The sequence below is a fragment of the Scyliorhinus torazame genome, chromosome 9 (genome assembly GCF_047496885.1).
Source record: "Scyliorhinus torazame isolate Kashiwa2021f chromosome 9, sScyTor2.1, whole genome shotgun sequence".
NCBI lineage: Eukaryota > Metazoa > Chordata > Chondrichthyes > Carcharhiniformes > Scyliorhinidae > Scyliorhinus > Scyliorhinus torazame.
The window spans coordinates 88954851-88970678 of record NC_092715.1 but is presented as its reverse complement, the minus strand read 5'-3'; positions in this window follow the sequence as shown (position 1 = coordinate 88970678).

The following is a 15828-nucleotide window of genomic DNA, read 5'->3' as shown; positions in this document are numbered from 1 at the left end:
GACTGATGTTTTCCATGAAGCAGGATGGCGGATTTCTGAGAGGGTGCAAGTAGGTCTCACAGTCGTTGGTTAGCTTCCACTACTAGTATCATGTCGTGTTGGGTGTTCCGATGCACAAATGATCCAACATGGCTGTAGATGGTACAACTCTGTTTTATTGTCTTAAACAATAACAACAACTACTAACTGCTGGCTGAGGTTCGTGCTTCACCAGCTAACCTGTGGACCCAGCCCTATCACTAGCTTGGTGAAGCACTCAGCACATGGTGTATGTCTGAGTGGCACGCTGTGTGCTCTGTGCTCTGAGCTATCTCCTGGTAGAATGAACGGGAACTGTGGTGTTCCCTGTTTTATAGTGCGTGTGCTCTCACTGGTGATTGGCTGCGATGTTGTGTGTGTGTTGGTTGGTCCAACTACCTGTCCATCAGTGTGTGTGTGATTGCACCATGATATGCAGATGTGAATATCATGACAATGCACACACCACTCTCTGTGTAAAGAACCTACCTCTGACTACCTTCTTCCAATCACTTTAAAATTATGTCCCCTCATGACAGCCATTTCCGCCCTGGGGAAAAGTCTCTGACTATCCACTCTATCCATGCCTCTCATCACATTGTACACCTCGATCAAGTCACCTCTCTTCCTTCTTTGCTCCAGTGAGAAAAACCCTAGCTCCCTCAACCTTTCTTCATAAGACATGCCCTCCAGTCCAGGCAGAATCCTGTTAATCTCCTCTGCACCCTCTCCAAAGCATCCACATCCTTCCTATGATGAGGTCACCAGAACTGGGCACAATATTCCAAGTGTAGCCTAACCAGGGTTTTATAAAGCTGCAGCAAAACCTCGCGGCTCTTAAACTCAATCCCCCTGTTAATGAACGTCAACACACCATACGCCTTCTTAACAACTCTATCAACTTGGGTGGAAACTTTGAGGGATCAATTACACACTAGAAATTCCAGCACAGCTTAGAGGGCCATAGAAACCCTACAGTGCAGAAGGCGGCCATTCGGCCCATCCGAGGTCTGCACTGACCCTCTGAAAGAACACCCTACTCAGGCACACTCCCCTGCACTATCCTTGTAAGCCAACCTAACCTGCACATCTATGGATACTGAGGGGCAATGTTATCATGGCTAATCCACCTGACCTGCACATCTTTGGACTGTGGGAGGAAACTGGAGCACCCAGAGGAAACCCACGTGGACAGGGAAGAACGTGAAAACTCCACACAGTTATCCAAGGCCAGAATTGAACCCAGGTCGCTGGCGCTCTGCGGCAGAAATGCTAACCACTGTGCCACCCCATTTTTTTTACCCATTCTTCTTTTTTTCTCCATAGATCACTGTGGGAAAGTATATTTTGTTGATTGCAACATAAAATGGTAGAATAGAAACAAATTGGCTTATCATGCCTAGACATGTGATCAGAGGTGAGGTGGTAAGATGGATACAGAACTGGCTCGGTCACAGAAAGCAAAGGGTAGAAATAGAGTGTGTTTTTCTGAATGGAAGGTTGTGACTAGTAGTGTTCCACAGGGATCGGTGCTGGGGCCTCTGTTGTTTGTAGTGTACATAAACGATTCGGAGGAAAATGTAGCCGGTCTGATTAGTAAGTTTGCGGATGACACCAAGGTTGGTGGAGTGGCAGATAATGTTGAGGATTGTCAGGAGATACAGCAGGACATTGATTGGCTGGAGACTTGGGCAGAGAAATGGCAAATGGAGTTTAAACCAGACAAATGTGAGGTATTGCATTTTGGTAGGTCTAACGTATAGAGGAAATATACCGTAAATGGTAAAACTCTTAGGAATATAGAAAATCAGAGAGATCTGGGCGTGCAGGTCCACAGATCTTTGAAGGTGGCAACACAAGTGGACAAGGTAGTCAAAAAAGGACGGAATGCTTGCCTTCATTGGACGGGCAATCGAGTATAAAAACTGGCAAGTCATGCTACAGTTGTATAGAACTTTGGTAAGGCAGCACTTGGAATATTGCGCACAATTCTGATCGCCACACTACCAGAAGGACGTGGAGGCTTTGGAGAGGGTGCAGAGGAGGTTTACCGGGATGTTGCCTGGTCTGGAGGGTATTAGCTATGTGGAGAGGCTGAATAGACTTGGACTGTGTTCATTAGAAAGACGGAGGTTGAGGGGTGACCTGATAGAGCTTTACAAGGTTATAAGGGGCTTTTAATAGAGTGGATGGGCAGGCACTCTTTCCCAGGGTGGAGGGATCAGTCACCAGGGGGCATAGGTATAAGGTCCATGGGGCAACGATTAGAGGAGATATGCGAGGCAGATTCTTTATGCAGAGGGTGGTGAATGCCTGAAGCACGTTGCCAGAGGAGATTGTGGAAGCAGATATATTAACGGCGTTCAAAAGGCATCTTGACAAACACATGGATAGGATGTGTATAGAGGGATACGGCACAAGGAAGTGCTGAGGGTTTTGGCAAAGGTTGGTATCATGACCGGTACAGGCTTGGAGGGCCGAAGGGCCTGTTCCTGTGCAATATTATTCTTTGAAAACCATCCGTGCAAGTTAGCAAGATTTCTAATATCAATTTTCAACAAGCAAGGTTTTACAAAGGGAGTGTCCAGGTAGAAAACTACCCTCGTGTAAGCACTGCACAATCACTAGGCTCCAAATGTGGAAAATTGGGTCATCCAGAAATTATGTGATTATGTTCAATTAAAAATTTAAGGGCGCAGAAATAAGAAAAATATAACACAAACCATTTAAATTACCTTGACATCTGAATTCTACTTCAGGACCTCATCTGAACTTATTTATTTTATACATTTTCCTTATACAATAAGCAATATTTAAGGACCACCACAAATTTAAAGTTCTCATCCTTGGTTTCAAATACTTCCTTGGCCTTGCCTCTCAATCTCCTCCACCCCCGCAACTCCCTAATAATTGTACCACCATTAGTGGCCTTGTTTTCAGTTGCCGAGACCTTAAACTGTGGAATTTCCTCCCTAAAGCTTTCCACCTCTCTACTTTCTTTCCTCCTTTAAGATGCAACTTAAAACCTACCTCTTTGAACAAACCTTTGACCACCTTCCTGATATATGGCTCAGTGTCAAACATTGTTTTTAATGCTTCTGTGAAGTGGGTAAGGGTGTTTTATTATGTTTACGTTGCCAAATAATTGGGCAGCACGGTGGCACAGTGGTTAACACTGCTGCCTCACAGCAGTGCTAACCACCGGACTGCCTCTTTGTAAGAGATGTCCAGTTTAGTCCCACGCCTCAACTTTTTCCTCATAATTGTACACATTAGTCCTCTTCAAACTCATGTCCAACAGTCTTCTGTTGTATCTGATTCCATCACCCCTTCATGTACTGTGTTCCAGGTCATAACAATCCTCTGTGTGAAATAGTTTATCCTCATTTCCCCCTTCAATTCAAAGAACAAAAGAGAACAAAGAACAAACAACATTACAGCACAGGAACAGGCCCTTCAGCCCACCAAGCCTGCACCGATCCAGATTCCTTATTTTGACCTACTACTTATTGCTCAAACAATCTGGATCCCTCCATTCTCTGCCCATCCATGTGTCCATCAAGATACATCTTAAAAGTTGCCAGCATGTCTGCCTCCACCACCTCTACTGACAATGCGTTCCAGGCACCCACCACCCTCTGCGTGAAAAACGTTCCCTGCACATCAGCCCTAAGCTTTCCCCCACTGACCTCTGTCTATCCAATGAAAATAATTTGAGTTTATTCAACCTCTCCTCATAATTAACACCCTGCAGACATGGCGACATCCTGGGAAACCTTCTTTGCGCTCTCGCCAAAGCATCCACATTCTTCTGGTAGTGTGGCAACCAGAACTGCATGCAATATTCCAAATGTGGCCTAACTAAAGTTTATACAACTGTAACATGACCTGCCAACTCTTGTACTCAATGCCCCGACCGATGAAGGCACGCATACCGTATGCCTTCTTGACCACATTATCCACCTACATTGTCACTTGTCAATGCGCCTAAGGGTTCTGCCATTTACTGTATAAGTCACATCTGAATTTGATCTTCCAAAATGCATCAGCTCACATTTGTCTGGATTGATTTTAACTTCCATTTCTCCGCCCAACTCTACAATCTACCTATATTCTGCAGTATTCTTTGACAGTCCCCTTCACTCTCTGCAACTCCACCTATCTTAGTGTCATCTGCAAACTTCCTAATTCGACCATCTACATTTTCCTCCAGATCATTTATATATATTACAAACAACAGTGGTCCCAGCACTGATCCCTGTGGAACACCTCTAGTTACAATTCTCCATCCGGAAAAACTCCCTTCCACTCTTATTTCCTGTTCCCAAGCCAGTTCTTTATCTATCTAGCTAGCATGCCCTGAATCCCATGCGACTTTACCTTTTGTACCAATCTGCCAGGAGAGACCTTGTCAAACGCCTTACCAAAGTCCTTGTAGACGACATCCACAGCCTTTCCCTCATCAATTAATTTTATCAACTCCTCAAAAAACTCTATCAAGTTGATAAGACATGACTTTCCCCACACAAAACCATGTTGCCTTACACTAACAAGTCTTTCGCTTCCAAATGTGAATGAATCCTGCCCCTCAATATCTTCTCCAACAGCTTCCCCACCACTGATGTCAGGCTCACCGGCCTATAATTACCTGGATTATCCCTGCTTCTCTTCTTAAACAAAGGGACAACATTGGCTATTCTCCAGTCCTCTGGAACTTCACCTGTGGTCAAAAATGATGCAAAGATATCTGTTAAGGTCCAAGCTATTTCCTCTCTTGTCTCCTACAGTAACCTGGGATATATCCCATCTGGCTCATGGGATTTGTCTACATGAATGCATTTTAAGATATCCAACACTTCCTCCTTCATTATGTTGACATGTCCTAGAGTATTCACAAACCCATCCTAACCTCAACATCTGTCATGTTCCTCTCCTTGGTGACTACCGATGCAAAGTGCTCATTAAGGATCTCACCCACTTCCTCTGACTCCATGCATAACTTCTCTCCTTTGTTCTTGCGTGGGCTTACTCTTTCCTGAGCTAGCCTCTTGCTCCTTCTATATGTATAAAAGGCCTTGGGATTTTCTTTGACCCTGCTTGCCAGTGACATTTTATGGCCTCTTTTAGCTCCTCCGAACTCCCCATTTGAGTTTGCTCCTACTTTCCCCATATTCGTCAAAAGCTTTATCTGTTTTTAGTTGCCTGGATCTAATGTATGCTTCCTTTTTCTTTTTGACTAGTCTCTTTTTGACTAGTCTCACAATTTCCCCTGTCATCCATGGTTTCCTAATCCTGCCATTTCTGCCCTTTGCTTTCGCAGGGACATGCCTGTTCTTCAACTGGTCTTTAAAAGACTCCCACAAATCAAATGTGGATTTACCCTCAAACAGCCGCTCCCAATCTACATTCTCCAGCTCTTGCTGAATTCCGTTGTAAACTATAGGGAGCTATCAATGGGTGAGACAGGTGCGTGGAACAATGACAAATGGTGTTCAATGAAGTGATAACTTTCTGTTATCACTTCAAATTCTGTTTCTCCGAGAGGTTTTAGATGTTCTGTTGTTACTTCATCTATAATTGGAGCTTTCCTTTACTCATCAGTTTCAAAGCTTTCTTCACCTCTGATATCATAATGTTCACTCCATCATTTGCCTCTATGTTTTTAGGAATCCCTCAATTTGGATCATCGCACAATTCACTTATATTTTCTGTTTGTCTTTTTGCGACTGCCTCCCTTTCAAACAATATTTTATTGAATTCAATAAAAATCTGGAATGAAAAATCTGGAATCACCATTGCAGATGTCAGAGCAGCCTTCTCAAAGGTCAACCCTCGGAAAGCCACTGGCTCGGATGGGGCACTCAGAAGGGCACTCAGGTCTTGCGCAGATCAGCTGGCGGGGGTATTCGCAGACATCTTCAACCTCTCTTTACAACAATCTGAGGTCCCTATCTGCTTCAAGAAGACCATCACCCCTGTACCAAAAAAAAAGCCAAGCAGCGTGCCTTAATGACTATCGTCCAGTGGCTCTGACATCCATCATCATGAAGTGCTTAGAAAGGTTAGTCATGGCACAAATCAACTCCAGCCTCCCGGATTGCCTTGATCCACTACAGTTTGCCTACCGCTGCAACAGGTCCACAGCAGTCGCCATCTCCATGGCCCTGCACTCTACCCTGGAACACCTAGATAACAAAGAGACCTATGACAGACTCCTATTTATCGACAACAGCTCAGTCTTCAACACCATTATTCCTACGAAACCCATCTCCAATCTCCGTGGCCTTGGCCTCGGCTCCTCCCTCTGGGACTGGATCCTGAACTTTCTAACCCACAGGCCACAATCAGTAAAGATAGGCAACAACACCTCCTCCACGATCATCCTCAACACCGGTGCCCCACAAGGCTGTGTTCTCAGACTCCTACTATACTCTTTGTACACCTATGACTGCGTGGCCAAATTCCCCTCCGACTCGATTTTCAAATTTGCTGACGACACTACAGGAGTGCGTCGGATTTCAAATAATGACGACACAGAGTACAGGAATGAGATAGAGAATCTGGTGAACTGGTACGACGACAATAATCTCTCCCTCAATGTCAACAAAACGAAGGAGATTGTCATCGACTTCAGGAAGCGTAGTAGAGAACATGCCCCTGTCTACATCAATGGGAACAAAGTAGAAAGGGTCGAGAGCTTCAGGTTCTTAGGTGTCCAGATCACCAACAACCTGTCCTAGTCCCCCCTATGCCAACACTATAGTTAAGAAAGCCCACCAACGACTCTACTTTCTCAGAAGATTAAGGAAATTTGGCATGTCACCTACGACCCTCACCAACTTCTACAGATGCACCATAGAAAACATTCTTTCTGGTTGTATCACAGCTTGGTATGGAGCCTGCTCTGCCCAAGACCGCTGGAAATTACAAAAGGGCGTGAATGTAGCCCAATCCATCACGCAAACTAGCCTCCCATCCATTGACTCTGTCTACAATTCCCGCTGCCTCGGAAAGGCAGCCAGCATAATTAGGGACCCACGCACCCCGGACATACTCTCTTCCATCTTCTTCTGTCAGGAAAAAGATACCAAAGTTTGAGGTCACGCACCAACCGACTCAAGAACAGCTTCTTCCCTCCTGCCATCAGATTTTTGAATAGACCTAACTCGTATTAAGTTGATCTTTACTCTACACCTTGCTATAACTGTAACATTATATTCTGCAGTCTCTCCTTCCTTCCCTATGTACGGTATGCATTGTTTGTACAGCATGCAAGAAACAATACTTTTCACTGTATACTAATACATGTGACAATAATAAATCAAATCAAACCAAATCAAATCTAATGATGACCATGAAACTGTTGTAAAAACCCATCTGATTCACTAATGTTCTTTAGGGGAACGAAATCTGCCATCCTTACCTGGTCTGGCCTACATGTGACTCCAGACCGACAGCAATGTGGTAGGCTCTTAACTTCCCCCGATAGGGCAATTAGAGATGGGCAATAAATGTTGGCCAAGCCAGCAACGCCCACGTCCCATGAACAAATTTTAACAATAGGTTTGTAAAAGTACATTCCAAAACCTTTCAAAGTAAATATTCCGGAAAATGCAATACAATTCAACTTTTCTCCATATAACATGTTCCATTCTGAGTTGCCTCAGTACAATTGTAATACACTTGCTAATTATAATATACGTCCCATGTCAAAATTGAATTTTGCAGAACGTGCAATAGAATTCAACGTTTCTCCAAACAGTATGTCCAACTCCAAAATGACTCAGTACAATTCCATGTCTGTCATACAACTGAAGGGGTTCTACAGGTTCCAGCCCTTCAGTGTACTATTGCTGAAAGACCTTAGACAGTGAACTTTCCCCACTGTATTTCTGCAGCAGCAGTCCCAAGCTTTAATGCATCCCTCAGCATGTAGTCTTGGGCCTTGTAATATGCCAGTCCGCATCACTCAGTTGAGGGCAACTCGTTTCACTGGAAGACCAGCAAATTTTGGGCAGACTAAAGAACGTCTTTCAACAGCAATATAAATAACAAAAGTTGAACTGCCATTTTAAAGAGGAAGAATGGAACTCAAAGTTTTGAGATAGTTCATACCATATAACACATTCTAGTCAGGGAGTTAATTCTTACCATATGGCCATAAGATGTAGAAGCAGGAGTAGGCCATTCCACCCATCAAGTCTGTTCCGCAATTCAATGAGATCATGACTGATCTGATATGATAATCTTCAACTTCACCTTCCTGCCTTATCCCCAGAACCCTTGACTCCCTTACTGATTAAGAATATGTTTGGTTTGGGAAGGGGGGTCACGTGATGTGAGTGCAGGAGCAGTCATGTTTCTGCGAGCTCTGTTCATTCTTTAATCTGTCATATTTTTTTCCTGGTGCACATTCGTGTTTATTGTTTTCTGGGTTACGTGGCATGTGCTATGTCTCTCTAAGTTCCTGACTAGTGTTTCTGTGAGTCAGAGCCAAGATAAAATGTTGAAATCTTCATTTGTTTGTGGCGGTCAGAGTGGGGCGGGGTGGGGACCAGCTTGCAGCGGCGCAGTCGCTACTGGGTGGGCTCTTGCCATGGTGATGCTGAATGCAGCTGCATGATGACTGCCATTGGAAACGTTGTCTTGGCAGTGGATCTCAGCTTTCGTAATGTCGAAATTCTGTTGCATGGTCTGTTATCCATCCTGTCGTGTTCAGGAAAGAGGAGCCAGGCGGTATGTGTCCCTGAGCCCGCTTCCTGGTGAGAGATGATGTTACAGTTCCCTGTTGTGTTCAAATATTGGTTGCCATGCTTTAGTAATCCTGACTTGGAGGTTAGTTGCATCAGATTCAATGGAGCACAACGTAGAACATAGAACATACATTGCAGAAGGAGGCCATTTGGCCCATCAAGACTGCACCGACCCACTTAAGCCCTCATTTCCACCCTATCCCCGAAACCCAATAACCCCTCCTAACCTTTTTGGTCACTAATTTCAATTTATCATGGCCAATCCACCTAACCTGCACGTCTTTGGACTGTGGGAGCAAACCGGAGGAAACCCACGCAGACACGGGGAGAACGTGCAGACTCCGCACAGACAGTGACCCAGTGGGGAATCGAACCTGGGACCCTGGCGCTGTGAAGCCACAGTGCTATCCACTTGTGCTACTGTGCTGCCCAAAGCTGTCTCCGAAACTGGTGGTTAGTCTGACCCACTAATTGCTGGTCCCTTGTCCTGTTTGCGATGCTTATCGTGAGGAGGTGGGAATGGCCAAGATCGCTGAATCATTCTCCCCAGCAAGGGCTGAGTTTGTGAACCGCCTGGGTCTCAGAGAGATGGCATGGTGGAAGTGATGGTGCCTTGTGCCTCCCACCCCTTCTCTCTTTGTGGGTGGATTCGGAATGTGGGAGGGGTATTTGCCTCCCATTCTCTTTCTGGCTGGGTGGTTTTGTTGTAATCCGAACATGTCACTGCGGGTCCTCTTTTTACATTTGGCTGGAATGATTTTAGTTCTGCCAAGGGCCTGGATTGGATGTTTTTGTGTCGTGCGGCATATACATAACTCCCCTTCGGACTGGGGTTTTCATGAAGTTTCTTTTGTTTTTGTAAGGGTACAGATGGGTCTGGTGTCCGAAGAGAGGAGGCTGCGATGTTGAGGGAGATATATGTTGGTGCTCACCGGACCATGGCTTGGGAGACCCATCATGATATTTCATTGTGATTGTAGGCCACTGGGTGTGGGAGACTTTGTCCTGTCTATCCCTCAATCTCCAATAGGACTATTTTGAGGACCTAATCCTTTCTAATGATTATATCAAGCCAATTGTGATGTTGATCTCCTGTTCCACTCTGTACTCGTGTATTTGTTTCCTTTTTTACTTCTTCTGACTTATGGGGATGTATTATTTCGTAACTTGGTTGTGTAATTCTTTAAAATGCAAAGTCTCAATAAATATATTTTCACAAAACAACTCTGTCTATTTCAGCCTTGGACATACTTAAAAAAACAGCCTCTCCAGCTCTCTGCAGTAAAGAATTCTACAGATTCACTACCCGCTGAGAGAAATAATTCCTCCTCATCTCTGTCTTTAATAGGCAATCCCTTACTCTGAGGTTATGCCGTCTGGACCTAAACTGTCCCGCCAGGGGAAACAACCTTTCAGTATCTACCCTGTGAAGCCCCTTGAGAATCCTAAATATGTCAATAAGGTTGCCTCTCATTCTTCTAAACTCCAATGAGTACAGGCCCAACCTACTCAACTTCTCCTCATAAGAAAATCCCTCCATACCTGGAACCAACCTAGTGAACCTTCTCCAGACTACCTCCAATGCCATAGATAAGGAGGCTAAAACTGTTCCCAGTATGCCAGGTGTGGTCTAGCTTGTGCCTTCTGCAGTTTTTGCAAGACTTCCCCTATTCATATACTCCATTCCCTTGAAATAAAGGCCAACATTCTATTCAGCCTTCCTATTACCTGCATTACAAACTTGTTTTGTGCCATTTCCATTTTCGTTATCCCACAAAGATATCATGGTTGGCAGCAATGGACAACGATCGAAGGGCAGCACGGTTGCACAGTGATTAGCACAATTGCTTCACAGCTCCAGGGTCCCAGGTTCAATTCCCAGCTTGGGTCACTGTCTGTGCGGAGTCTGCACAGTGTCCCGTGTCTGCGTGGGTTTTCTCCGGGTGCTCCGGTTTCCTCCCACAGTCCAAAGACATGCAGGTTAGGTGGATTGGCCATGCTAAATTGCCCTTAGTGTCCAAAAAGGTTAGATGGGGTTACTGGGTTACGGGGATCGGGTGGAGGAGTGGGCTTAGGTAGGATGCCCTTTCCAAGGGCTGGTGCAAACTCGATGGGCCGAATGGCCTCCTTCTGCGCTGTAAATTCTATGAATTTGAAATGATTTGAACAAAATTATATTGTGCTGTGTGATTTCAAGAGTTTTGATATAGAAACATAGAAAATAGGAGCGGGAGAAGGCCAAATGGTCCTTCGAGTCTGCTCTGCCATTCACTACGATCATGGCTGATCGTCCAATTCAATAGCCTAATCCCGATTTCCCCCATATCCTTTGATCCCTTTGCCCTATGTGTTATATCTCACTGCTTCTTGAAAACATACAATGCTTTGGCCTCAACTAATTCATGTGGTAACAAATTGTGCAGGCTCACCACTCTCCGGATGAAGGAATGTCTCCTCATCTCAGTCCTAAATGGTCTGCCCCATATCCTCAGACTATGACCCCCTGGGGCGAGATTCTCCGACCCCCCGCCGGGTTGGAGAATCGCCGGGGGCTGGCGTGAATCCCGCCCCCACCGGTTGCCGAATTCTCCGGCACCGGAGATTCGGCGGGGGCGGGAATCGCGCCGCGCCGGTTGGCGGGCCCCCCCTGCGATTCTCCAGCCTGGGTGGGCCGAAGTCCCGCTGCTAGGATGCCTGTCCCGCCGGCGTGGATTAAACCACCTATCTTACCGGCGGGACAAGGCGGCGCGCGGGCGGGCTCCGGGGTCATAGATTATCATAGAATTTACAGTGCAGAACGAGGCCATTCGGCCCATCGAGTCTGCACCGGCTCTTGGAAAGAGCACCCTACCCAAGGTCAACACCTCCACCCCATCCCCATAACCCAGTAACCCCACCCAACACTAAGGGCAATTTTGGACACTAAGGGCAATTTAGCATAGCCAATCCACCTAACCTGCACATCTTTGGACTGTGGGAGGAAACTGGAGCACCCGGAGGAAACCCACGCACACACGGGGAGGATGTGCAGACTCCGCACAGACAGTGACCCAAGCCGGAATCGAACCTGGGACCCTGGAGCTGTGAAGCATTTGTGCTATCCACAATGCTACCGTGCTGCCCATGAGAAGAAAAGGGTTTGGTTGAGGGAGTTCGCAGAGAGGCGCCATGCTCTGCGGCACTGCTGCCTCACAGCTCCAAGACCCGGGTTCAATTCTGGCCTCGGGTGGCTGTCTGTGGGGAGTTTGAACTTTCTCCCTGTGCCTGCATTATTTTTTTATTTAAAATTTTTTTTTTAATTTGGAGTACCCAATTAATTTTTTTTTCCAATTAAGGGGCAATTTTCATGTGGCCAATCCACCTAACCTGCACATCTTTAGGTTGTGAGGGTGAAGCCCACGCAGACACGGGGAGAATGTGCAAACTCCACACGGACAGTGACCCAGGACCGGGATTCGAACCCGGATCCTCAGCGCCATAGGCAGCAATGCTAACCACTGTGCCACCGTGCAGCCTGGGGGGGGGGGGCGCGGGGTGATCTGGCCCCGGGGGGTGTCCCCACGGTGGCCTGGCCCGCGATCGGGGCCCACCGATCCGCGGGCGGGCCTGTGCCGTGGGGGCACTCTTTTCCTTCCGCCTTCGCCACGGTCTCCACCATGGCGGAGGCGGAAGAGACTCCCTCCACAGCGCATGCGCGGGAATGCCGTGAGCGGCCACTAACGCTCCCGCGCATGCGCCACCCGGCAATGTCATTTCCGTGCCAGCTGGCGGGGCACCAAAGTCCTTTTCCGGCAGCTGGCGGGGCGGAAATCAGTCCGGCGCTGGCCTAGCCCCTCAAGGTTAGGGCTGGGCCCCCCAAGATGCGGAGGATTCTGCAGCTTTGGGGCGGCGCGATGCCTGACTGATTTGCGCCGTTTTTGGCACCGGTCGGCGGATATCGTGCCGATACCGGAGAATTTCGCCCCTGGTTCTGGACACACCCACCATCGGGAACATCAGGCGCGATTCTCCACTCCTGCGCCGGTTGGGAGAATCGCCTGGGTCGCCAAACCTTCCCGTGACGCCGGTCCGACGCCCTCCCGCGATTCTCCCAAGCGGCGGGAACGGCCCTGCCGAGTTCCGCACGGCGCAGGCCGGAGAATCGCCCGAGACACCCAAAATGGCGATTCTCCGGCACCCCTGCTATTCTCAGGCCCGGATGGGCCGAGCGGCCAGCCCAAAAAACTGGCCATGTATGCGGCGCCGCCTTGACGCGGCTCCAAGGCCTGGCGCGCGTAAATGTCGCGCGCTGCTCCTAGCCCATTATCGGGCCCTGAATCGGTCGGTATAGGGGCCGTTTCGCGCCGTCGTGAACCTCGACGGCGTTCACGACGGCGTGAACACTCTGCTTCCATTTCGGAGAATCCCGCCCACCCTTCCTGCATCTACCCTGTCTAGTCCTATTAGAATTTTATAGGTTTCTGTGAGATTCCCCCTCATTCTTCTGAACTCCAGCGAATGCAGTCCTAACTGACTCAATCTCTCCTCATACATCGGTCCTGCCATCCCACGAATCAGTCCGGTAAAACTTTGCTGAACTCCCTCCAGAGCAAGAACATCTTTCCTCAGAAAAGGAGACCTTAACTGCACACAATGGGCTGGATCTCCGTCGACGGGATCCTTTCCTTCGCCGGCAGTGCACTCACACCCGTGGATTTACCAATGGCGTGGGTGTGCCAACAATGTGAAAACCCATTGGCCAGCTGCCGGGATGGAGTATCTCGCTGCCAGCGGGGGCGCGCTGCACCAGAAAACGGGTGCGGCGAGACGGAGAATCCCACCCAATATTCCAGATGGGGCCTCACCAAGGCCCTGGATAATTGCAGCAAGGCATCCCTGCTCCTGTACTCAAATCTTCTCACAATGAAGGCCAGCATGCCATTTGCCTTCTTTACTGCCTGCTGTACCTGCATGCTTCCCTTCAGTGGCTGGTGTAAGAGGACACCCACATCTCGATGCACATTCCTCTTTCCTAATTTATGGCCATTCAGATAATAGTTTGCCTTCTCATTTTTGCTGCCAAATCTGTATGCTACAGCAGAATATAAGGATATATCCGAATACCTTGCATGACAGTTGGTTCAAATTTCTAGATTCATAGTTTGTTGGGGCAATGAGTTACGGTAAGATTTTAGCACTGTTTCAGAGCATTGTTAAATATTAATGTTACAGAGAACTCAATGGCAATTGATGGCTGCATATTCCCCATTTGACCTCAAAGATTTTTGAAGGCAATGCTGCCATTATAAAATCACATCTACAAATTCTAAAATAATACACTCACTAACAAAATCATTTTAAGAGTGTAAGATAAAAATTGCTTATTATTTTAATAACCATCAACCTCTTACTTTTCCATAGTTAATCTATCATCACTCATACATAGATACACTGGTTTCGTTTTTATCCACCACATGCCGCCTTCAAAACAAATTCTTCATTTAAAAATATGTCAAAGATTATAAGGAAACGTGCAATGAGAATCTATCTCCATTATCCTAATTGTGCAAATTAACTGGAAATGTCTTAATGTATAGCACATTGAGATTGTCTGCAGACTTCTGCAATACCCAAAGTAGAACTGACATTTCATTACAATTCTCATTACACCATTCCCATGACACTTGTTGTGTCTGTTACCATATTATCAGGCTGCTATCGACATCAGTAACATGCAGAATGTATAACCTAGTCACTGGGCTACATGACCTGTGTGTGGTCCTGTTGTACTGCTCAACTGTTGGTCTGCCAGATTCAGTGTGACAGCTGCTCCTGATTACAACGTCTCCTGACTGTGTCACTATCACAAATCTGCACAGAAGGGACAAGATGGCAGGTGACTCTTGCATTTTCATATCATATCAGATACAAGGTGTAAACATGTGTGCAATCACAAGCAGAAACTTAAATAGCACAATGTTAATATGAAATAAAATAAAAAGCAAAAAAAGGCAAATGCTTGAAATCAAACAACTATTCTGAAATTGTTAACAGGCTCCTATTGCTTTCAACTAATCCATTTTTTAAAAATTCAGGCTTATTTCTGAGTGTATCTGTTCATTAGGATGAGAGATGTCACCAATGGAAATGGAATCTTTTCTAACTTTAACACCACCATCAATGTCAAGTACTGTAGGGGCCAGAGGCAGATTAAAGTTCCCACTTTTCTGTCCCAGTAATATTCATTAGCCCCAGCCACAAATGAGTGCTCCTAGCCATTCTTAATTCTAAGTAAGACTACCAATTTAATGCTCATTAGTGGGAGGTTTAGTGCTATTGGGTGAGATTTAACGGCCTCATCGCGCGGGCTTGGTGATGTGACAAGGCCGTTGAATCTCGCGAGAGATTTCGCAATCCAGATCTTGCCCTCGCTGGGCGAGATCCAGATTAGCATATTTTAGTGAGCTATCAGGCTTATTTAAATATGTCTGCGTCGGATTCTCCCAGTGCCCGGGACCTAATGGCTGGGCCTGGGAAACCCTGCACAGGTTTCCAGGAAGGTTGACCAGACATAATGGCACCTGGGGGGGTCTCTGAGGCCATTAGAGACTCCCTGGTGGTCATGCGCTTTGCAGTGTGGTACTCTGGCACTCAATCTGGCACCCGGTCACCTTGGCACTGCCAGCCTTGTACCATGGCACTGCCAGACTGGCACCTTGGTGCTGCCATATGGGCTCCCTGGCAGTACCTGGGTGGCAGTGCCAAGATTTCTGGGTGCCAGGTTGCCCATGCCAGGGATAAGGCCTGGGGGTGCCTTGCATTTAAGAGATGGGGTGAGGGGGGGGTGCTGGGGGACCCCTGAAGAGGTAAATTGGGTGCAGTGGGGGAGAGAGGGGGTTCCGGAGGCCTTTTCCGCCAGCTGGCCGGGCGGAAATTAGTCCGGCGCGGGCCTAGCCCCTTAAGGTTGGCGCTCGGCCCCCCCAAGATGCGGAGGATTCTGCACCTTTGGGGCGGCGCGATGCCCGACTGATTTGCGCCGTTTTGGGCGCCGGTCGGATGACATCGCGCCGATACCGGA